The 25,127-nt window shown below is 42.9% G+C and overlaps 1 long non-coding RNA gene across 1 annotated transcript; it reads right to left on the bottom strand.

The window, feature by feature from the left end:
• On the bottom strand, nucleotides 1-25,127 carry LOC115652415. The gene is made up of 3 exons (XR_004000641.1): nucleotides 25,027-25,127; nucleotides 10,257-10,263; nucleotides 1-11 (listed from the first exon to the last, which is right to left on the bottom strand). It is a non-coding gene; the product is annotated as an uncharacterized LOC115652415 (long non-coding RNA).

Below are 25,127 nucleotides of genomic sequence, written 5' to 3'. Positions count from 1 at the left end.
CCCAGGCTTGTCTTCTGAAGGCATTGGGAAGATTTCCTTTACAACTATTAAATGAAGAACTTAAATGAAGCTCAAAATCTGGAGCTCTGGGTTCTATTTTGGACTCCACCTTAGACTTCCTCTAAAATAACGAACAAGCCACTTAATCATTTCCTGCTTCATTTTATCCATCTATTAGAAGGGGGCAGTATTTCCCTGCCTCCCAGATGTTTCAGGAGAATAGAATCCATTCCTTTATGTTTACATGACACTATGATGCTACAGTGATAAGCCAATAAATTAACTAACTCTCTCCAATGAAAAGTTTCTTTAAAAAGCAAATATCTATATATAAATTCCTGGCCATAACAAGTAGGCCAAATATTTCAGATGAAGAGATTCAGAATGTACGTAACAAAACATGTATTAAATACTTGTATCATCATGAACTGAAATGTATTGTCCATTGAGGAAAATATTTGACCTTGGCTTCAGCTCAGCTAACATTTTATTCTCAGGTCAAAGAGACTTTATATTTTTTCAGTGGAATTCGAAAGAGATGACTATTAGGTTAATATTTCTAAACTATTTCTCATCTGTCTAGTTTTATACCAAAGCAATGTGTAATACGTATTGGGATAGTCTCTGTACTGCACTGCATTTGTTTGGATATATGAATCTCCAGTGGGAAAGATTTTTTCCATAAAGAGGTCTAGCATCAGATCATTCAGTAGGAAACAAATTATTTGAAAAGTTTGCTTCTCCTGCAGTGCAGAAACAACAAGGGGAGAGAAGCTGACCTGTGTGTCTAGTTGGTTTATTTATTTATTTCTCCCTCGATTTCTTCAGAAGTCCAAGAGCAAAGAGCATCTGTGAGGATTCACAGAAGAATGCATTTAACTAAAGATAGTGAACAACAACAAGCTAGCTATTGTAAATCCTGGCTGGATTAGCAGTTAGGCCTAAATCAACAAAGCAGATAGAAAGCAGACAAGACATCCCCTACAACATATTTCTGAGAGGCAGAAGAGAAATTTTCTCTTGAAAACCCTTATGCTAAGGGATTTAGGTGAGAGAAGCTTATGCTAGAAAGAGGATAATGGAGAGCTGGAAGCCTGATGCTCTTTGACAGTAGCAGGGACTACAGGTGGTTCACATTTAAAAGAGACTCCTTTTAGACTATAAAGGAGAAATTTCCCAGGAATCAAATTGCTCTGGTGGGAAAGCATGTAATAGCCTCTCTGGAGCAAATCTGAAGGGGAAACAAATCCTGGAGTAGAGAAGGTTTCAGAGCAGTAGCCGTGTTATTTTGTACCAGCAAAAACAACGAGGAGTCCTTGTGGCACGTTAGAGACTAACAAATTTATTTGGGCAGAAGCTTTCATAGGCTAGAACCCACTTCATCAGATGCATGCAGTGGAAAATACAGGAACAGGCATAAAGACATGAAAGATGGGAGTTGCCTTACCAAGTGTAAGGTCAATCTAATGCAGGAATCAGCAACCTTTGGCACACGGCTCACTGGGGTAAGCCCCTGGCGGGCAGGGCCGGTTTGTTTACCTGTGGCATCTGCAGGTTCATCCTATCACGGCTCCCACTGGTGGCGGTTTGCTGTCCCAGGTCAATGGGGGCTGCAGGAAGTGGTGTGGGCCAAGGGATATGCTGGCCACCACTTCCCACCATCTCATTGGCCTGGAGTAGCGAACCACGGCCAGTGGGAGCTGCGATCAGCTGAACTGCAGACACTGAAGGTAAGCAAACCATCTCAGCCTACCTGGGTACCAGGGTACTTACCCTGGTGGGCCACATGCCAAAGGTTGCCAATCCCTGGTCTAACGAGACAATTCAATTAAACAGCAGGATACCAACAGAGTAAAAATGACTTTTGAAGCGGTAATGAAAGTGGCCCATTACAGACAGTTGACAAGAAGGTGTGAGTAACAGTAGGGGTAAATTAGTATTGGGGAAATAAGGTTTAGGTTTTGTAATGACCCAACCACTCCCAGTCTTTATTCAGGCCTAATCTGATGGTGTCCAGTTTGCAAATTAATTCCAGTTCTGCAGTTTCACATTGGAGTCTGTTTTTGAAGGTTTTTTGTTGAAGAATTGCCACTTTTAGGTCTGTTATTGAGTGACCAGAGAGACTGAAGTGTTCTTCTATTGGTTTTTGAATGTTATGATTCCTGATGTCAGATTTGTGCCCATTTATTCTTTTGCATAGAGACTATCTGGTTTGGCCAATAAACATGGCAGAGGAGCATTGCTGGCACTTGATGGCATATATCACATTGGTAGATGTGCAGGTGAACAAGCCCCTGATGTGTGGCTGATGTGGTTAGGTCCTATGATTGTGTCCCTTGAATAGATATGTGGACAGAGTTGGCACCAGGGCTTGGTTCCTAGGTTGGTGTTTTTATTGTATAGTTGCTGGTGAGTATTTGCTTCAGGTTAGGGGGCTGTTTGTAAGTGAGGCCTGTCTCCCAAGGTTGGCGAATTCCACCAAGATTTCAACAATTTCAACCCCACAATCAACCTCAGCCTGAACCAGTCCACGCAAGAGGTCCACTTCCTAGACACCACAGTGCTAATAAGCAATTGTCATATAAACACCCCCTATACCGGACACCTGCTGACCACTTTATTTACCTACATGCCTCCAGCTTTCATCCAGACCACATCACACGATCCATTGTCTACAGCCAAGCTCTAAGATACAACTGCATTTGCTCCAACCCCTCAGATTGAGACAAACATCTACAGAATCTCTATCAAGCATTCTTAAAACTGCAAAATCCACCTGGTTAAGTGAAGAAACAGATTGACAGAGCCAGAAGGGTACCCAGAAGTCACCTACTACAGGACAGGCCCAACAAAGAAAGTAACAGAATGCCACTAGCCATCACCTACAGCCCCCAACTAAAACCTCTCCAGTGAATTATCAAGGATCTACAACCTATCCTGAAGGCTGATCTCTCACTCTCACAAACCTTGGGAGACAGGCCAGTTCTCGCTTACAGACAGCCCCCAAACCTGAAGCACTGGCATAGCAATGTGAAGGGAAATTATTCTTTTGTGCTATGTTTTGTTCCACCAAATGCTATAAGGCCTGATCCAAAGCCAGATGACCTCAGCGGGAGTCTTTCCATTGGCTTCAATGAGCATTGGCTCTATCCCATAGCCAGGGCTGGAATTCAGCCTTTACAGCGAGTAGGCTCTGTAGGGACTTTTGGCCTGCAGGGAGTTTCACTAATACAGCATTTCGGTGAGCAACTAGAACACAACTTCTTCTGTGCTGACAGCCTAGCAGGACTCCAGGGTTTGTACCCTCTGGTGTCCAGTCAACAGGCAGTGGAACTCAAGCACCAGGGGAGGAGTTTGGTGGGTGGGACAATAGAGTCCAATAACCAAGACCCAGGTCTTCTCACCTGTAAGGAGTGGAGATGGAGTTGCAGGTCAGGGTGCCCCTATGCCCTCCCTCCACCCCATGAGGGAGAAACAGTAGGTAATCACATCTCACATGCCTAGGAGGAGGCTGATGGAGAATAGAATTACCCCAACAGTGACTTACTTCCAATAAGTCAGCCTGCTGGCAGCTTTGGGGGCAGAGCTAGACATGCCACTCAGGGGCCTGGGCAGGACCCATCTTTCTGGAGTGTCAGAGACCAGGGCCTGCAGCAGAGCTAATCTCCAGGCTGACTCATCAGTACATCTGTCCAGCAGCAGGTCACCTGCTGAACCACACCACCTGACTGGCTGGCTCTTATGTCAGCACCAGCAGCAGCTCACTGGCTTCTCTGTGCTCATGCCCACCACTGTGCCTGCTCATGTCTTGAGCCCCGCCCCCTTGCATGCTACCCTCTGCTAGCTTCAGTTCCTGCCCACCGGTTTGACCCTCGACTCTGTCTCCCAACTACTGATGCCTGCTCTGACCACTAGGCTAGACTGCCCTCATCCCAGTGGCTGAGATGGAGACAGGCTACAAGCCACCTTCACTTTGGAATTTAATAATTAGCTTTCTCTTCTATAAACACTAAGTAGGACAGTGGCCAGTGAACTGAAGTGAGAACCAGCTTCAGAAAGGAAATGGATGTTTATAAGGATATCAGGATTATCCAGAGTTATCCTAATTAATAACAATACAAAATCTGGAAGGGATATTGAAGTTTGTGCTCCAGAGTTTAAGCTAATCCCCAAGTATCTGAGATCGGGAGGAGACCTAACATGTGGTGGGGGGTGGAGGGAGGGAGATTGTCCCACAACTGTGGTTGAGGGGCTCTCATACGTTCCTCTGAAACATCTGATACCTGCCACTCTAACAGACAGGTACAGGACTGGGTATCGGGTCTGATCCAGCCCAGCCATTCCTGTGTCCTGTTGTTCCCAACTAATCACCACACTGCAGAACAACAGGACTTACTTTTCCCCATCTGCTACTGACAAACCCCATTCCTATCTTGACTGCAGGAGGCAGATCTGTGCACTGGCCTTGTTTGAAGAACAATATTTTTTCTTCTGACCCCAAATGTTCCTGTTCTGCAGCACAAAGAGATGGTCACAGCACTGCCTACCCTAAAATCAACGCCCACTACAGATAGTACAGCTCTCAGTCAGCAGGCAGGACTTGCTGCCCTGTAAAGAGGGTGCATTGGGGGTTCTGCTGCCATGGTCATGCAGTCTAATGTGGTGCTCTGAACATCACTGCTGCTTTCTTTTTCCAGATTCTTTGGATACAGGTGTCTCTTGCTCATTTCTGTGAGAGACCATCAAGGGCACTTAATGCCAAGCTTCTTCACTTGGAGACATAGTTCTGTCATTTCTTGTTGTGCCTGTCTGCAAACAGATCTGCCCCCGGCTAGCTGAACCTATTTTATTCTGGTGCACCCTTGTGCGTAGGCTCCATGTCACGTCTGCTCTGCCAGTCCACAATAAGGTCATTCTGACCTTTCACAATGACAGTCCTTGACATTCGGCATCACGCTCACCATCTCCCCAGCCTTGCTGTACTTGGAGACAACTCCCTTCCATAGTTAGGGTAGCTGAAAGGGGGCTAACCATGGCTTGCCCTCACCTACACTTACAGCTACACTGGAGTCAGTTGTGGTTCAGCTAACCTGATTGTTCGGAGGGTGCGATTTTTAGGTGTAGACGAGGCTGGTACTTTCTTAGTCAGGCAATGCACAAGTCAAGCAGAGCACAAGAGCAGGTTCTGACAATAGGCAGCTGTATCAGAAGCAGCTGTGCTCCACACACTCACTATCACAATTTAGAAAGTTCAGCTGCCTAATTATCTGCTTCCTCCCACTTATGTGAAGTGTTTTGAAAATGAGCATGTTGAAGTTAGAGTTGCTGATGTGTTCTTGTTCTATGGGCTGCCCATGAGAGCTCCCTAAACAGCTCTGTATATACAAAGCATTCGCCCCAAGATGCACTGAGTCATTTGTACAAGCTGGTATCTTTAGAAATGTAGCAGCATGTAATTTAGCTTCAGCTAAAAGAAGATTGAAGAAGAAGAGCTAGAGAGCTGAGGGGTGATGGGTGGATAAGGGTGATGGGTTATCTTGGCTTTCCACACAGAAAATCACTGAGCTGTCAAGATATCTAAATAATTAGTCGCACATTTCAAAGTCTCTCTCTCCTCTCAGATTTGAACTTCATCCCCAGATTTTATCAGTAGATCTCAAGGAACTTTATGAAGGAGTTCAGTGCCATTATCTCCATTTTACAGATGGGGAAACTGAAGCACAGAGTGAGGATGTGGCTTGTCCAAAGTCACCCTACAAGCCAGGAATAAAACCCAGGTTTCCTGAGGGCCATGCACTCTCCACTAGGCCACCCTGTTTCCCTCAAATATAGTTGTTGTATCGCTGCACCGGTCAGAATTCAGCCTCCTTCCCAAGAAGTCCTATGCAATCATCAACAAATTTTCACAATGACAGGTTTGTTGGACACCCATACTTCATGGCTGCTGTAAGTAATTTGCGCTTGGGCTCCGCAGTGCACGTGGGACACGATCACCCCACTTGCAATTCCCAGGTGTACGTATCAGTCATGGCCCATGGTTCATGCATTGTCACTGCAGAATGGCTTAAGGACGGGCCTGTCTTAGGACACTGGCTACATCATGCCTTTCCATTGTCCCATCCAACAGACCAGCATAGGTATAAAAAATATCTGCTAGGCACAAATCCTCTCCACAGCCCCAGCCTGCCATACCAGCATAGTTCAGAGATTTAAAGGCCAGAAGAGATCACTGTGATTGTCTAGTCTGACCTTCCATAAAACATAGGCCAGAGACTGGCCCCACAATAACTCCTAAAGCAGATATTTTGGAAAACCATCCAATCTTGACTGAAAAATTGTCAGTCATGGAGACTCCATCACAACCCTTGGTAGTTTGTTCCAATAGTTAATTACCCTCATTTTTCAAAAGTGTATACCGTATCTCCAGTCTGAATGTGTCTAGCTTTAACTTCCAGCCTTTCTCTGCTAGACTGTAGAGTCCATTATTAAACTTTTGTTCCCCATGGAGATAAAATGGTACAACTTGTGTGCAGACAAGAATTGGGCACATAGGGTCAGATTTACAATGATATTTACACACCTAAAGTGATGCAGAAGACACCTAGTCAGATTTACAAAAGCAACGAAGCAGGCTACATACCTAATTCCCACTGACTTTCAATGAGACTTAGGGCTGGTCCACACTGGGGGGGGAAATCGATCTTAGATACGCAACTTCAGCTACATGAATAACATAGCTGAAGTCGAATATCTAAGATCGGATTACTCACCCATCCACACCGCGCGGGATCGATGTTCGCGGCTCTCCGTGTCAATTCCGGAACTCCGTTGGAGTTAATGGAGTTCTGGAATCGATATAAGCGCACTCGGGGATCGATATATCACGTCTAGATTAGACGCGATATATCGATCCCCGAGCAATCGATTTTAACCCGCCGATACGGCGGGTAGTCTGGATGTGGCCTTAGGCTCCTAAAATGCTCAACTCACTTTTGAGAACTGAATTTAGGACCCTAAACCACTTAAATGCTTTTGAAAATTTTACCCTATTTCTGACTGGTTGGATTTTTTTCCTTCCATTTCCTGACCATTTCTCTGATCAGCAAGCAAAAGCTGGTGTATGGTACCTCCAGCCAATTGGATATGAAATTCCATAGAGACAGAAGTCAGACTGGCATTTTTAGGTGTGGATGACTGTGATGAGGTGTGCACCCCCTGCAGATCCAGTATGGGTTAATGTGATCCCAGGAGGCCAATTAGGGTACCTGGCTGCACCTGGAGGGAGATTCAGGCTTCATCGATCATGAAGCCCAGCTGGGCAGGATCAGGCTGATTAGTACAAAGAGAGGAAGTTTGTAGCACCAGAAGGCTCCTCTCTGGGAGCAGAGAGGTGATGAGGAGGAAGTGTAGAGTGGAGACTAAGCCCCGGGATCCTAGTTCTGAAAGAAGAGTCAACCCAGAGAAGCTGTATGGTAGAGGATCTGAGAAAGGATGGCAGGAGGGTGCCCAGGGAAACAGCAGCAAGGAATGGGACTGTGCAGATATTGGCTGCTGGTTGTAGGGTCCCTGGACTGGCACCCAGTGTAGAGGGAGGGCCAGGGTGTCCCTATAAGCCATGGGGAAAATGGCATAAAGGGATAATGCTCATGCAAAGTCTGCAGGAGTGTGATGACCACTGAGCCCAGAGTCGGGGGGTAGAGACCTGATTCAAGGTCTAGGAGCTATTTGTTGGACTTCTGTTTCTTGGAAAGTTTGTTACTCTGAAAGGGGTAGACATAATCATTGGGGCCTGGCTGGAAGGTCAAGTAGTAAGAAGAGAGATCACCCAGGGGATGGGGAGCCAGGTGGAAAAACAATTGCTACACTGTGCCTGGCCACAAGGAGGTACCCCTGTGGTGAGTGAAGCCATTTATAAGGACCCTGTGGTAGACAGCCAGGGTAGCACAGGCTTTTTTACCCACTTATGTATGACTTTTTGTGTGTATGTGTGTGTGTGTGTGTGTATGTATATACATACAAGCATGTTCATCTCCACAATGCTGTAGTGCTGGTAGCTTGTAAGACACAAGATGTGTGTGTGTGTGTGTGTGTGTGTGTGTGTGTGTGTGTGAAGAGAGAGAGCTGGGAAGCTATACTCAAATGAAGACAAGAAATAACAGCTAATAATCTCTGAAGCTAATCAGTAAATTTTGTGACAGTCCCAAGAAAAAGAGAAGTAGGTTTGTCAACTCCTCAATTAACTGAGGCCTAATTTGGAAAGCCAGGGCACCTTAATGCAATGATTAAGTCCATCTAGACTGTCAAACCAACAACCAGAAGAATAATTAATTCAATCTATTAGAATACAACTGAGTAACTCACCACAGTAAAAAGCAGCAAAGGAATGCAGGGGCACTTTTAAATGATTCAGATACATACACATTTCAAGAAGAAACTTGTTATTAATGTTCCAGATCTGAAATTCTTCAAATGAGCATCATCTAGAGTAACAGACTTTTTGTGTGCGTGTGGATGCAAAAGACCCTGGAAGCAAATAAAAGTCCAGGAGTTGCTCTAATCTGGGCCAGCTGCTACCGATTTCCCCTGAGGACTATGCACCAGCTGCAAATAACTGGAGAACAGTATGTTTTAGCCACTATCCTTCCTGGCTTTACAGGTGCAGAATTATTTCTAAAATAATTTCAGTTAATTACATAGCATAAAAAACCTGGTATGATGCAGGCTAGTGTAATTTGTACACTCTTGGGACTGGGCCGTAGAGTATGGAAACAGTCCCCTTTTGGTCTCACTACACTTGACTATAATGTTGCTTATCTATATTAAAGCCCTGACACTTGTCTGTCCCTGCTCCTGCTTGACCCACAATATCACACAGTGGACCTTGTAAAGCAGTGATCTGAAAAGGGCCTATCAGTCCTGGGGTATAACCAACTGAACATGAGTCCCCTTGCTGCCTCAGCTGGGACTTCTCGAAATCAATGCACAGACTCCTATTGACTTCAGTGACCTTTGGGTCAGGCTCTCCTCATGCTCTTTACTACTTGACTGAGATTAATTAATGGCCTGATCCTGCAAATCACTACTCACGTAAATAGCCATTATTCACGCGAGTAATAGTCACATGATTGGGCCACATGCTTCTACATCAAGAAAGACTAGCTTGTATCAGTTTAAAGCATCCTCCATTCTCATTCTCTTTGAAATCCCGGAGACAGGATACCAACTCCCTGTAACTTATTTTGAGAGGAGTAACTTACAGTGCTGAGAGATTCATAGGAGGGTCACTAGAGAGCCAGTGGTTAGCACTGTGCACTCACACTCAGCAGACCTGGGTTCAGTAACTGGCCTTAACCCCTCTGTGCCTCAGTTTCCCTGCCTGAAAAAGATAATGACACCAGCCTCCTCTGTAAAGCACTTTGGGTGAGACACACAAAGGGACTTGGGTGTTGCAATGCTGAACATCACGAAACCCAACTCTATGGAGCCTAGAAAATCTCTGGAACAATACTGCAACCCACACAGCCAAGCTAGGTCCCTGGGCTCCCTACACAACAAATGGGGCAAAGGAGGTGCCCAAGAATGTGATCCACAAAGCCCCAGGCTGGCGGGGAGAGAGATGCCAATGACAGGAGTGTGCTGACCCCTGCCCTTCTCACAGATAGGTGCCCATCTCTGCTTGGAACCTGCTGCCTGGAGTTAGGCAGGGTGGGTGCCTAGGGCCTTTCTTGTGGGAATGCCTGCCTCGTTCCACACAAAGCGGCTGGAGGAGGAGTCCACCTGATCACTTTTAGTCCAGTACAGAAAGCACTCACCTGGGATGGGGGCAAAATTTCAGTATTTATCCACAGGAGCACAGTCACTGATTAGAGAGCAGGAAGGCCTCTGTACCCAGTGGTTAGGGCACCCACCTGGCAGATGGGAGACCCAGGGTCCTGTCCCTCTGCTCTAACCACCACTTTCAGTATTTATTCACAGAGGGTCAGGAGAGACGAGCACATCAGAATATCCAAAGCTCAGTGATTAGAGTACTGCTGAGAGGTGGAGACCCCTCTACAAATCTTTTCTCTACCTCAGTAGAGAGGAATTGAACCTGCTTCTTCTGAATCCCAGCTAGGTGCTCTAATCACTGGGCTAAAATCCCCATCACCTACTCTTCTGGCTGGGTTCTTCTGGTTAGCCTCTGAGGACACCTATTGGATCAGGCCCCACATGCAGCTTAGGTGGCCCAATGCCTCTTCTCCTGGTTTATGAATCACTCTGGAGCTTAGGTGGGAGACAAGCATCCAGACACCTAGAGTGAGGCAGCAGTATGCAAGCCCAGAGGCAGAAACATAGGTGCAGAGGGAACTTCTACCTGGAAAATTTAGGCTCCAAATGAGTTTAGGAACCTACAGGATATGGCAAGAGTTTTGCAGAGCCAAAACTGAGACTTCAGTGCCTAAACTTGAGACTTAGGTGCCTAGGACTGGGATTTGGGCACCTATTCACCTCTGTTGGTCTGGGCTCTTGAGGTCTATGAATGAAAATGCTACAGAAGAACAAGTTATGTGTGACTATTACAATAAAACACACCTCCCCAAATGGTACCTTGTGTCTAAGCAGGCTGTTAAGGGAACTGCTGGTACGCTTGCTCTGAGTAAGTCCAGGGCAGAGCTACAAGTGAGCGTTCATAAAGGAAGAACCTTGCTAAGAACAGCACATAGCACAGTGGGGTCCTGATCCATGACTAGCTGCCACAGTTCAAGTAATAAATTAGAAGAAAGAGGAGCAAATGATGGAGCCCAGATGCTACAGAGCACACACACAGAAGTGCTGGCATGTGCATATCACTGCCTTAGGAAACCCATGAGTGAGATTATAACATCATAGAAGATTAGGATTGGAAGAGACCTCAGGAGGCATCCAGTCCAACCCCCTGCTCAAAGTAGGACCAACCCCAACTAAATCATCCCAGCCAGGACTTTGTCAAGCCTGACCTTAAAAACCTCTAAGGATGGAGATTCCACCACCTCCCTAGGTAACCTATTCTAGTGCTTCACCACCCTCCTAGTGAAACCTCCCCTACTGCAACTTGAGACCATTACTCCTTGTTCTGTCATCTGCTACCACTGAGAACAGTCTAGATCCATCCTCTTTGGAACCCCCTTTCAGGTAGTTGAAGGCTACTATCAAATCCCCCCTCACTCTTCTCTTCTGCAGACTAAACAATCCCAGTTCCCTCAGCCTTTCCTCATACATCATGTGCTCTAGCCTCCTAATCATTTTCCTTTCCCTCCGCTGGAATCTCTCCATGATCAACATTGTTAAGCAAGTGCAAGTGGGGAAAAAGGGATGAATAATCCTTGTTCTAGAGCCGCTATGTAAGATCAGCGCCCTATTCTGTTAGGTGCTGTACGATAGTAACAGACAGCCCCTGGGCTAATGAGCTGACAGTCTAAAGGCAACATTATTTCCAATCCGTATATATTTCACTGGGACAGAACTAGAACAGTGCAAAATTTCAATTCCTGCCAGAGCCTGCCTAGGGTGTTGGGTAGGGTGGGTGTTGTAGTGGTTTTGCTTATACTTGAAGCCAACTGAAATGTGTGTTCAAAAATCTGACTGTCTCAAATGTTATCGGGTTTCCATTTAGGGGAGACTGTAAAATGTGTGGAGGAGGTGACCAGAGTGACAGCACAAAAGAATGACCAATGGAATCGAGAGTGGGCAGTATGGTGAACCGGCCTAAAGAGACTATTCAAGCAGCAGAGAGTGAGAGAGAAATTGTAATGCAAATGAAATACAATATATACAATGCACTCAAGGCCAGGTTTTCAAAAGAACTTAAAACCCAACAGCTCCCACCGAGAACAATGGAAGCTGTTGGCTGCTGAGCACTTCTGAAGATCTGATATAGGTGCCTACACAGGATGTGTTCTGCTGCTGACCTCTTTTGAAAACCTGGCCCTATGAGTGTAATGTCAGGCTCCTAAATTTGAAAATCTTGGCCAGTATTTCCAGCATTTTTTTTTTTGCGTCAGCGAAAATGCCATTAAAGGCTAGGCATTACCTTTCGGGTGTGCCTACATTCAATGGTTTTCAGAATAATTTCTTACACTGATGCAGTCCCCTGGCTGTGACATCTTTGTTCTTGATCATTTCATTTTATCCAGAATGGAGCAACATTTGCAATGTGAACTGAACTGGTGGGAAATCCAAACCCTGACTCCAATTCCCCCCCCCCCAACCTAAACCAGTGATTAAACCCTTTCTGAATGAAAACCCGAACACCAGCTTTTTGGCAAAGCTCTAGCAATAAACTTTAGCTGAACTTTTGATCTCATCTCAACACTCAGTAATTGACATATGCTACTTTTATTAATGCCAAGGCGTATTATTCCCATAAATTCTCATATATTGCACCTATGAGTTTAACAGTCCATTGCAAGCCTGTGGCTATAATTTCCGCACTGTGATGATTTGATAAAAGATGCAGAAATAAGAGTCTATATATATTTACAAGCTCCCAGGTTTGTTGTCTGCATTTCAAGCCTTATGGATTACATGCCAGAAGATTCTGCTATTAGATGCTTCAGCTGACTTCATTAAGTGGACAGAGCTACAGCTGAGTTCAGCAGGAGCCATGCATGCATGTATCCCTGGGGTGAATTTGTCTCTAAGAGTTTATCAGAATCCATCCCATCTTTTTCCCTGCTGCCCTCTCGTCAAACCGCAACACACAAGTACATCAGGGCAGTGTATAATATCCCAATACAAAGAACAGAACAAAAACCATGGCTTTGTGCTTCCTTGCTAAAGCATAGGCTTCAGAAAGCAATTAGAATCGATTTCTTTTAAGTGTCTTTGTCAAGGAGGATATCAGTCTAGCATACAGGGTCTCCCTCTCCTCGTATTTCTTTTTATCATCACAAACTAGCGTCAAGTTTTCTCCTAAACAGCGCGGGTAACTATATTAAAGGCACTTCAGCAGAATCTATATTAGTATGGAGTAATTTTTCCCAGCAGTGTCATTTTAAATTTACCTAAAGCACTAGGCTACTCCCGTGGGCCCACTAGATGCAAGTATTTTGCTATAGCTTTGACAGTATTAAAAAAAAAACAGGCGTCCAATATGAGGTTAGCTCTCTTTATCAGCCATGGATTTTTTTAATACAAAAAAATACCTGTGCACTTTTTGCAGGCTTTCCCTGCAGATCCCTTAGTTGCTCTGCATTGTTTTATAATAAAACAACCCTCCCCTTTAAAAATTAAATAGACTCCCCCATTCTATTCATTATCATGTGATTATTTTGTTTTCTAAAGAATAATAATAATAATTAATGCACTTACTGTCTCTTCAGAACCCTCCATGTATGTACAAACACTTTACAAACCTATATTCCAATCAAATGGCACTCATGCCAACATTCACATCTCAACACAATACATGCTCCCCACATTAGGACTCTCAATTCCAGTTAACCCACCACCCCCAGAGAAGCCTGGTAAAATAGCTAAGCCTTGCAATAGTCCATATTGGGGAAGGGATAGTTCAGTACTTTGAGTATTGGGCTGCTAAGCCCAGGCTAGTAAGCTCAATCCTTGAGGGAACCATTTAGGGATTGGTCCCCCTTTGAGCAGGGGATTGGACTAGATGACCTCCTGAGGTCCCTTCCAATGCTGATATTCTATGATGGCTTGGCTTTCTGGGCCTGTGTTAGATCAGGGGGGAAAGTGGGCTAGAATCACAGAATATCAGGGCCGGAAGGGACCTCAGGAGGTCCTCTAATCCAACCCCCTGCTCAAAGCAGGACCACTCCCCAGGCAGATTTTTGCCAAAAATCTCTAAATGGCCCCCTCAAGGATTGAACTCACAACCCTGGGTTTAACAGACCAATAGTCAAACCACTGTGCTATCCTCCCCCCAGTTGGCTCCTACATTGAGGATTCCTCACTGGAAATGCATGGCCACCAGCCCCTTGTCATATAAACCTGAGAGCTCTGTAAGTGCATCCGCTCTTGCTAATTGCTGTGGTCTGACATGAAGCAGTCCCCTAACTGCTACCATGATACAAATAATAATAGCAATGGTGTGGGAGGTAGACATAGCCAAACCATTTGCAGTTCTCCATTCAGATCTTCTGCTATGCAGGGTTAGAAATGTGCTGCTTCGTGTCACTGTGCTCCAGTTTTCTTGACTAAGAACATATGTTTTCACTTCTTTTTTCACGTTAAAAGTTACTTGGAGTTAGTAAATATTAAGGAGCAGCTAGCAGTGCATTCCCTGTCAGAGCACTTCACCTTTGGAATTTGTGTTCCCCGTTTGCTCCAAAACACGCTACTCTACTCTCCTATTACAGCCTGCACCAAGTGTCTCTCTGTCAAAAGTGTTAAAAAGTGACTGCATGAGGTTAAGCTCCTAAGTCCATCTTTAAGATCCTAAACAAGTTTGGTCTCAAAAGTGCTGGACACTCTCTGAGACAGCTGGCCTCCGTAGGGTAGCAGTGCTGGATGCTTAGCACTTTTCAAAAGGAGGCCGCAGGAGCCTAAATATTGGGGTTGAAATGCTAGCCCCATCAAAGTGATGGGAGTTTCACCATTGACTTCAACAGGACCAGAATTTCATCCTAAAGCTGCTTGGGAAATGTGTTTTTCCTGTGAAAATGTTTTGGTGAAAATGAAGATTTTTTTGCTTTTGTTCTTCACTGAAAAAATGCTTATTTCTTAACAAAAAATGGAAATAAATTGAATAGCTGAAAAGCCATTTTTGTCAGAAAAAATGTTGAAACATTTTCAACCAACTCTGCTAAATATAGATTTAGGCACCTAACTTCAGGCTCCGATAATTCATAGTCCTGGCTTATGCTACATCCCTGGCATCCAGATACCTGACAGTAAATGTGGTTTTGATGGTGGTTTTGTTTTGAGTTTTTGATGTCACACACTGAGTCAATCCACAGCTTCAGATTTATATCCTAGCTGTGCAAGATGAGACCCTGCCCTGGTAAATAAGTCAGGCTGGAAATGAAAAACACTATCAATTGTCTGGCTTTGCTTTGGGTTTTGCTTTGTCACAATGGACATGCTTCAACGATCCCTGGAGCACAGATGGCTTTTTGTTTTATTGTTTTTAAAGGAAGAGCTGGAACAATATAATCATGGGCTTGTTGCGTTCAAACGGTGGATCCTGTCCGCTGGGAATTCATTCAAAGAGCTAGTCAAGTTTGGCAAAAGGGAGTCACTTGATGATTACCTGTTCTGTTCATTCCCTTTGAAGCATTGACCACTGTCAGAAGACAGGATACTGGGCTAGATGGACCATTGGTCTGACTCAGTATGGCCATTCTTATGTTCTTAGGAAGGTTATACATATTTCTCAGCCAAATACAGCTGTGTGATAGATACTAAGAAGTAGTGTGCTGGTTATAGAGTGTTCTTCCCATGGGAAACACTATACACAATTTATAACTTTATCCATGGTATGTTTCCAGTTATGAAGGGCTAGATCCTTGGCTCTGTCCAGCTCAGGGTGTGGTAGTCTTTAGAAGGCTATTGTGTCCCTGGTTTGTGGTTTGATTCTACACTAGCTCCATACCTGGCTGCTCTCATATACATCACTGGCCTCAAGAGATCAATTAAACTTGGGGAGGGGTACCTTTAACATAAACCTTCCTCCACCACCTGGCTGTCTTAAATTGCAAGCTCTCAAACTCCCCTGGATGGGGCAGAATGCACCCAAGTTAAAATGCAGGGCTAGTTTAAACTAGCATAACGGGAATTTAACTCGCAGTTCATCTCTCAGTTTGGCCCTGTGAGTCAAGTTCAGAGATGAATGTAAGCAAGTCTGGGGGAAGCCTAAGAAGGTGTATTCAAGTGTGAGGGATTGGGAGAGAGTGTAAGGTAACCAACGTAGCCCTTGTCTGTGCACCAACTTGTATTGGTTTGATTACACTACTGTAGTTAAACTGGCTTAGTTAAAACAGTGCAACCCCCAGTGTTGATGCTGTAATGTTGGGTTACAAGTACAGAATTTCAGTTTATCTCAAAGCTCTTCCCAGCTGATTTAAACAAAACTGAAATAAGCCTGGTTTAAACTGAAGTAAGCATGCCTACAAAGGGGTGTTCATCAGTTTAAATTCATACCATTAGTAAAACCAATGCAGCTCTTCATGGAGGCAATGCTTTAGGTTTCCCCTAGATTTTCTTAGCCTGCCTCAGCCTCACATATGGGTTGGGTTCTGTGTGTGTCAGGCCACATCTGTGATTTTCTAATAAGCTGGATTCTAAGGATGTTTGTTTAAACTGCAGATTCATTTAGGTGCACAGACGAAGACGCAAATGTTCCAAATGCCCTGCTGGAGAAAAGACTCATGGCTGGATCCTTAAACCTTTAGTTTAGTTTAGCATGAGCACTCCTTTCACACCTGGGAGCTTCCAGGGCATAACCCTCCACTATTCAAGTCACTGGGAATTTTTCCATTGATTTGAATGGGAACAGGATCAAGGCCTCATTGGCTAAGAACTACTCTCACACATAAGCCTTGCAGGATCAGGCTCTTATGCCAATACATCTTACAAAAATAATTCCATGTATTGAACATTAAATTGTGCCTTCACATACACTCAAAATCCTGGAAATGTATCCTTTGCAAGTGTAGCACTCACACTGATAAATCAGAGGCTCTCTCTCAGTGTAATACATTGTAATGTTTCCTTTAACATTGACTTTGATTGTGTCTCTTTATTCACCATGTGTTGTTTAAGGCCATACGAAGGAACAATTGATATGAAAGTGTTTTGGAATCTTGATGCTCAACTGGCACATAGGAAAGAAGAAAAAATCTGTCATTCATTCAGAACTTTTTGTGCTACCTATTTTATTTTTTATATAAGAACCAAGCATCGTTAAACAAATTCATTTTGCTCTTTATGTCCTGTGTTCTTTAGATAAAAGTAGCTATCCATCACCATTAATGCTGCTTAAAACACAGTGATCACAACTCCCTTCATTATTACTGCTAATAATTCCACCTGGCCCTCAACCAGCGATAGCCAAGTAAAATGAAGATGGAAACAATTCCTCTCCTGTCATCACTGTTGGCATTATACCCACCCCTCTGTGAATGCTACAGAAGTGAGGGCCAACATTTTCATAACTAGGAACCTGAAGCTAGGCTTCTATATCTCTGTTTTAGGCCTGAGCCAGAGCCAAAAGAGAGAGTCCCATTGACTTCAGTCGGATCAGGCCATTACTGTCCAGAATAAGAGGCGTGTTTTTCAAAAATACTAAGCAACCAGCGTCTGCAGTACAAGATAATAAGCACAATTCTCTGCAGCCTGGCCCTATTTGCAGTCATCCTTTGATAAATTAAACAGTAGTAAGTCACCAGGACCAGATGGTATTCACCCAAGAGTTAGGAAGGAACTCAAATATGAAATGGCAGAACTACTAACTGTGGAATAATGAGGAGTCCTTGTGGCACCTTAGAGACTACAAAATTTAGTTGGGTATAAGCTTTCATGGGCTGCAACCCACTTCATTGGATGCATGAAGTGAAAAATACAGGAGCAGGTATAAATGCATAACAGGATGGAGGTTGCTTTACCAAGTGTGAGGTCAGTCTAACGAGATAAATCAATTAACAGCAGGATACCAAGGGAGGAAAAATAACTTTTGAAGTGGTAAGAGAGTGGCCCGTTACAGTCAGTTGACAAGATGGTGTGAGTAACAGTAGGGAGAAATTAATATTGGGAAAATTAAGTTTAGGTTTTGTAATGACCCAACCACTTCTAGTCTTTATTCAGGTCTAATCTGATGGTATCCAGTTTGCAAATTAATTCCAGTTCTGCAGCTTCACATTGGAGTCTGTTTTTGAAGATTTTGTTGAAGAATTGCCACTTTTAAGTTTGTTATTGAGTGACCAGAGAGATTGAAGTGTTCTCCTACTGGGTTTTGAATGTTATGATTCCTGATGTGAGATTTGTGTCCATTTATTCTTTTGCATAGAGACTGTCTGGTTTGGCCAATGTACATGGCAGAGGGGCATTGCTGGCACATGATGGCATATATCACATTGGCAGATGTGTAGGTGAACGAGCCCCTGATGGTGTGGCTGATGTGGTTAGGTCCTATGCTGGTATCCCCTGAATAGATATGTGGACAGAGTTAGCATCAGGGTTTGTAGCAGGGTTTGGTTCCTGGGTTGGTGTTTTTGTTGTGTGATGTATAGTTGCTGGTGAGTATTTGCTTCAGGTTGGGTGCTGTCTGTAGGCGAGGACTGGCCTGTCTCCCAAGGTTTGTGAGAGTGAGGGATCATCCCAGAGTGAGGTTGTAGATCCTTGATGATGCGCTGAAGAGCTTTCAGTTGGGGGCTGTAGGTGATGGCTAGTGGCTTTCTGTTACTTTCTTTGTTGGCCTATCTTGTAGTAGGTGACTTCTCGGTACCCTTCTGGCTCTGTCAATCTATTTCTTCACTTCACCAAGTGGCTATTGCAGTTTTAAGAATGCTTGATAGAGATTCTGTAGGTGTTTATCTGTCTGAGGGATTGGAGCAAATGCAGTTGTATCTTAGAGCTTGCCTGTAGACAATGGATCGTGTGATGTGGTCTGGATGAAAGCTGGAGGCATGTAGGTAAGTATAGCAGTCAGTAGGTTTCCAGTATAGGGTGGCGTTTATGTGACCATCGCTTATTAGCACTGGAGTGTTGAGGAAGTGGACCTCTTGTGTGGATTGGTCTAGGCTGAGGTTGATGATAGGGTGGAAATCACTGAAATCTTGGTGGAATTCCTCAAGGGCCTCCTTCCCCTGTGTCCAGATGATGAAGATGTCATCAATGTAGCGCAAATAGAGCAGAGGCATAAGGGGACAAGAGCTGAGGAAGCATTGTTCTAAGTCAGTCATAAAAATGTTGGCATACTGAGGGGCCATGCGGGTACACGTAGTAATCCCGCTGACTTGAAGGTACAAATTGTCCCCAAATCTGAAATAGTTTTGGGTGCAGACAAAGTCACAAAGTTCAACCACCAGGTTTGCTGTGATGGTATCGGGGATGCTATTCCTGATGGCTTTTAGTCCATCTTTGTGTGGAATGTTGGTGTAGAGGACTTCTACATCTACAGTGGCTAGGATGATGTTTTCTGGAAGATCACTAAAAGGTTTGTAGTTTGGAATGCAATGTATCATTTAAATCAGCTTCTGTATCAATGACTGCTAATGTGACACCAATTTTTTTAAAAGGATCCAGAGGCAATCCTGGCAATTACAGGCCAGTGAGCCTAACTTTAGTACCAGGCAAATTGATTGAAACTATAGTAAAAAACAGAATTATCAGACACATAGATGAACACAATTTGTTGGAAGAGTCAACATGCCTTTTGTAAAGGGAAATAATGCCTCACCGATCTATTAAAGTTCTTGGAGGAAGTCAACAAACAGGTGGACAAGGATGATTCAGTAGATATAGTGTATTTTGACTTTCAGAAAGCCTTTGACAAAGTCCCTCACCAAAGACTCTTAACCAAAGTAGGCAGTAATGAGATAAGAGGGAAGGTAACTGGTTAAAAGACAGGAAACAAAGGGTAGGAAAACATGGTCAGCTTTCACAATGGAGAGAGGTAAATAGTGGTGTCTCCCATGGATCTGTACTGGGACGAGTGCTGTTCAACATATTCATAAAGGATCTGGAAAAAGGGGTAAACACTGAGGTGGAAAAATTTGCAGACAATAAAAAACTACTCAAGATAGATAAGTCCCAAGCAGACTGCAAAGAGTTACAAAGGGTTCTCACAAAACTGGGTAACTGGGAGACAAAATGGCAGATGACATTACTTGGTGATACATGCAAAGTTATGCACATTGGAAAACATAATCCCAACTATACATATAAAGTGATGGGGTCTAAATTAGTTGTTACCACTCAAGAAAGAGATCTTGGAGACAATATGGATAGTTCTCTGAAAACACCTGCTAAATATGCAGCAGCAGCCAAAAAACCTGGCAATGTTAGGAACCATTAGAAAAGGGATAGAAAATAAGACATACAATATTATAATGCCGCTATATAAATCCATGGTATGCTCAATGATTGCCTGTTATGTTCATTCCCTATGAAGCATCTGGCATTGGCTACTGTTGAAGACAGAATACTGAGATAGATGGATCATTGGTCTGACCTAGTATGTATACAAGGTCTTGTCAAAATACAAGATTAACTGTAGCAGTAAAGTCAAAACAATTAGATTTGGTTGAATATTTTTAGATAGAATGTTTTTCCATTTGAAAATGCCATTTCACCAGAATCAAAACTATCAATGGGAAGATGTTAGTTTTGACACAAATTTGTATTAAAACATCAAAATAAAGTTTCAACATTTTTAAATGGAATATTTTGATTTTACATTTCAAAGTGCTGTTGTTTTGAAATTTATTGTATTCTACATTCTAAAATTTAAAAACTATCAATCAAAACAAAGCAATTTTTTGAAATATTTCAATTGTCCTGAAACACTTTATTCTAAAAAACTTCAGTTAGCGGGGAATTTTAAATTTAAGGATTTTGTTTCAGTTTTAACCGTTTAAAAATCACAGACTCATAGACAAGTAGGGCTGGAAGGGACTTCAAGAAGTCCTCAAGTCCAGCCCCTGTGCTCATGCAGGACCAAGTAAACTTGGAACATCCCTGGCAGGTGTTTTTCCAGCCTGTGCTTAAAAACTTCCTGGGATTCCATAACCTCTCTTGGAAGCCTATCCCAGAGCTTAACTACTCTTATAATTAGATTTTTTTTTGCTAATACTTAACTATATCTCCCTTGCTACAGATTAATGCCATTAGTACTTCTCCTACCTTCAGTGGGTAATGTCAATTTCCCATGGAACAGATATTCTGGTTTTTGACCAGCTCCAAAAGCAGTACAATTGCCATAGTGTGCACGTAGTTGTTATACTGATAGATGGAATGGGAAATGCGTTATACCACTACAAGGCAGTTTTATACTAGTGTAACCACTCCCACATGAGGGGTTTATTGGGATACATTATTTTGGTAAAACATCAGCGCCCTAACAAAATAGTTATACAGGGATAAAAACTGTGTATAAACTAAGCATAAATGTGAATGCAGAAGGAGTGTGAACCAGCACCATTCTGATATGAAAGTCAAATTTACAAATGTAGAATTATGTACCAAAAATGACTTCACTCAAAAACAAAACAATGTAAAACTTTAGAACCTACAAGTCCACTCAGTCCTACTTCAGCCAATCACTCAGACAAACAAGTTTGGTTACAAGTTTCAGGAGATAATGCAGCCCACATTTTGTTTACAGTGTCACCTGAAAGTGAGAATAGGCATTCACATGGCACTGTTTTAGCCGGAATTGCGAGATATTTACAAGCCAGATGCACTAAAGATTCACATGTCCCTTCATGCTTCAACCACCATTCCAGAATATATGTGTCCGTGCTGACGGGTTCTGCTCAATAACGATCCAAAGCAGAGTGGAACGACACGTGTTCATTTTCATCATCTGAGTCAGATGCCACCAACAGAAGGTAGATTTTCTTTTTTGGTGGTTCGGGTTCTGTAGTTTGCACATCACAGTGTTGCTCTTTCAAGACATCTGAAACCATGCTCCACACCTCATCCCTCTCAGACTTTGGAAGGCACTTCAGATTCTTAAATCTTGGGTCAAGTGCTGTATCCATCCTTAGAAATCTCACACTAGTACTTTCTTTGCATTTTGTCAAATCTGCTGTGAAAGTGTTCTTAAAATGAACATGTGCTGAGTCATCATCCAGGACTGCTATAACATGAAATATATGGCAGAATGCAGGTAAAACAGAACAGGAGACATACAAATCTCCCCCAAGGAGTGCAGTCACATCTTTAATTAAGGTATTATTTTTTTAATGAGCATCATCAGCATGGAACCATGTCCTCCAGAATGGTGGCCGAAGCATGAAAAAAATCTACATTTGTAAGTTACACTTTCACAATAAAAAGAGACTGCACTACAGTACTTGTATGAGGTGAATTGAAAAAGACTATTTCTTTTGTTTATTATTTTTATAGTGCAAATATTTGTAATAAAAACAATAATCTAAAGTGAGCACTGTACACTTTGTATTCTGCATTGTAACAGAAATCAGTATACTTGAAAATGGAGAAAACCATCCAAAAATATTTAATACATTTCAGTTGGCATTCTGTTGTTTAACTGTGTGCGGTTAATTTTTTTGAGTTAATCGCGAGTTAACTGCAATTAATCAACAGCCCTACTAACAATGTTTATTTCAAGTCTGCAACATTTCTCTTAGACTGTGGGTCTGAAATGAGTTCGGCGCCTAGATACCTTTGAGGGCCTGAGTCTGTCTCCCTAAGCCTTCGTTTGCAATCTATGAATGGGGATAACAGCACTTTCTTGCCTCCCAGGGTGGTGTGAGGATCAGCACATTAAAGAGTCTAGTATAAGAGATACACTGTTTCTCTAGCCTGTGCCTCACTGGAAAAGCTTTTTTGTAGCTCTTAATATCAAGATGTGATATCAGCATAAATTGGATGAGACAAATGTCTTGAAACCTTGAATGCCAGGAAGTTGGTCCAATAAAAGATACTTCCTCACCTACTCTGTCTGTCTCATATCCTGGGACCAACGAGACTACCGCTATACTGCAAACATGCACTGGAAAACATTTAACATGAGAAGCCCTCTGCACTTCTATTCTCTTCTACTTGTTACACAGAATAATTAATATTCATGGAGACTGTGTTTCCTCTAGCATTCCCTCATACCAACCCATTTTGAATTCCTACAACGTCCCCAGCGAGGACAGATTCAAAGATACATTTTGATTTATTTTTTGACCATTGTGTGAAACATTCAAGTACACCTCTACCCTGATATAACACTGTCCTCGGGAGCCAAAAAAATCTTATCGCATTATAGGTGAAACCACATTATATCGAACGTGCTTTGATCCGCCGGAGTGCTCAGCCACGCCCCTCTCCCCCTCCCGGAGCACTGCTTTACCATGGTATATCCGAATTCGTGTTATGTCAGGTGGCGTTATATTGGGTAGAGGTGCAGCTGTCTTGTCAAACTACCCACAGATATTAAATAATACTTTTGGCAAATATTAGTTACTTCTGAGTTCAGTATTGTTCCTGTTTATGCTCTTTTGCATTTGTCAACTCCTTAGCTTTTACCTGCCTCCCACCGTCTGACTGCACAGACCCTGAACTGCAGATTTCTATAGAAAACTAGGCCAGTTACCACATTGGCGCTAAGAGGCATTGCAGAGGAAGGCAGCTCATATGCCTGGATTTCTAATAAATAGCTTCACGTGTAAAACACAACAGACGCTGGGCTAGACCTTCAGTTAGTGTAAATGAGCAACACGCCACTGATTCCAATGGAGCAACGTGGAGTTAACCAGCTGAAGATCTGGCCCTTAGTTTCTGTCTGGCAAGAAAGGTGAGCAACAATGCTTCATCATGCCTGGCCTCACTTATCCGAGCCATGCTGATGAGTATAATGTGTCCTCATATGCTGGGCTCAATTCACTGGCTTTCTTTTTATTTTTCCTAGTGAAAGTGGCACTAGGAACAAATTTTGCTCTCATTTTCACCAGTGAAAATCTAGAGTAACTTCTCAGACTTCATGGGAGTTACTCTCTATTTACATCCATGTGATGGAGAGAAGAAAATGGACTCTGCATAGTTTGTTTGTATTATTATAAAATTATATCACTCCATAAACATTACAAATGTTGTTCGTATAGGGCCTGATCCCAAGCCTATTGAAGCAAAAAAAAAAAAAAGGTTCTCCTTGACTTCAATGGAAGTTGAATCAGTCTCTCAACTTATGAGAGATGTTGTGAACCTGAAATAAATATTTTCTCTTCTACTCAATATACAGTTAACCTGGATTTTCAACAGTAACTGAGCCTATTAAATAGCTTCAAAAGTAAATGCAACAACTATCCAAGTACAATATCTTGTTCCTTTACAATTATGTGTGGTTTTGGCAAAAAAAGGACCACCACTGAAAATTAGAATTTTTTAAAAGATTTTTCACCAAGTCACAGGACCATTTCAGAGTGGAAATGCACATTTGTCACTCCCAAACAGGTTTTTTTTGCTTCTCTTCTCCTCACCCTTTGCCCCCTCAAAAAAGGGACATTGTGATACTTCAGAATTCCTTCCAGGAATCAAGTCACATTGGAAACATACAAAATATTGAGAGTGGCCTGTTTGGGGCCATTTCAAGAATAGGTAGTGAAAATAATATTTCAGAGTCATTACTGATATTAAATGAGGGAGATTTTGGTGTACAAGACCTGGAAAAAAATTTTCTTTTTTGCATAGTTCTATGCTAAACTGCTCTTTAGAAAAAGAGAGAAAAATAGGACAGCTGCAGATGATCACTTTGTTTTGTGAGTCATCATTTGATCTTCTGTCAGTTGCATCACTGCCCTTTGTATTGGAATGTGACTGGGACAGACAATGGGATCCATCAGCTGGGAGATTTAATAATACTTTTCTGTTGGAAAAACTCTTTAGACCTGATTGTCCAGTGGGTTGTGCTGGTGTGACTCCACTGATTTCAGTGGGTTTACACTGATGGAAAACTGGAGTAACACAATGGTGAATTAACCCCATTATTATTGTCGATAAGAGGTGCCCAGAGAATGGAAACTCCTCTATTCAGTCACAGAATGAGCATAGCAAGAGAAGTGACAAACTAGTCATTTCAGATTGTCCCATAAACCTGATTTGGACAGAACACCAGGCCACATCTACTTATAAATTTGCGTCAATTTAATTAAATCAATTTAGAAATTGGTGTAGTGGAATCAGTGTAACTTCCTTGTGTGGACAGCCTTAAGCATGTCTTATAACGATTTTGGCTTAAGGGTCCAATTTTCAAAAAATGACTAAGGGTATATTCACACTGCAATTAAAAACCCACATCAGGCCTGTGCCAACTGTGTACAAATCACCTCATGAAGGGATACTGAGATAAAGTTTCTTGACACCTTAAATAACTGCTTCTTGGAGCAGCTAGTCCGGGAACACACAAAAGGAGATGCAATTCTTGGTTTAGTCCTAAGTGGAGCACAGGATCTGGTCCAAGAGGTGAATATAGC

Source organism: Gopherus evgoodei, chromosome 5 (genome assembly GCF_007399415.2).
Source record: "Gopherus evgoodei ecotype Sinaloan lineage chromosome 5, rGopEvg1_v1.p, whole genome shotgun sequence".
Lineage (NCBI taxonomy): Eukaryota > Metazoa > Chordata > Testudines > Testudinidae > Gopherus > Gopherus evgoodei.
This window is presented reverse-complemented; position numbering and strand designations above follow the sequence as displayed.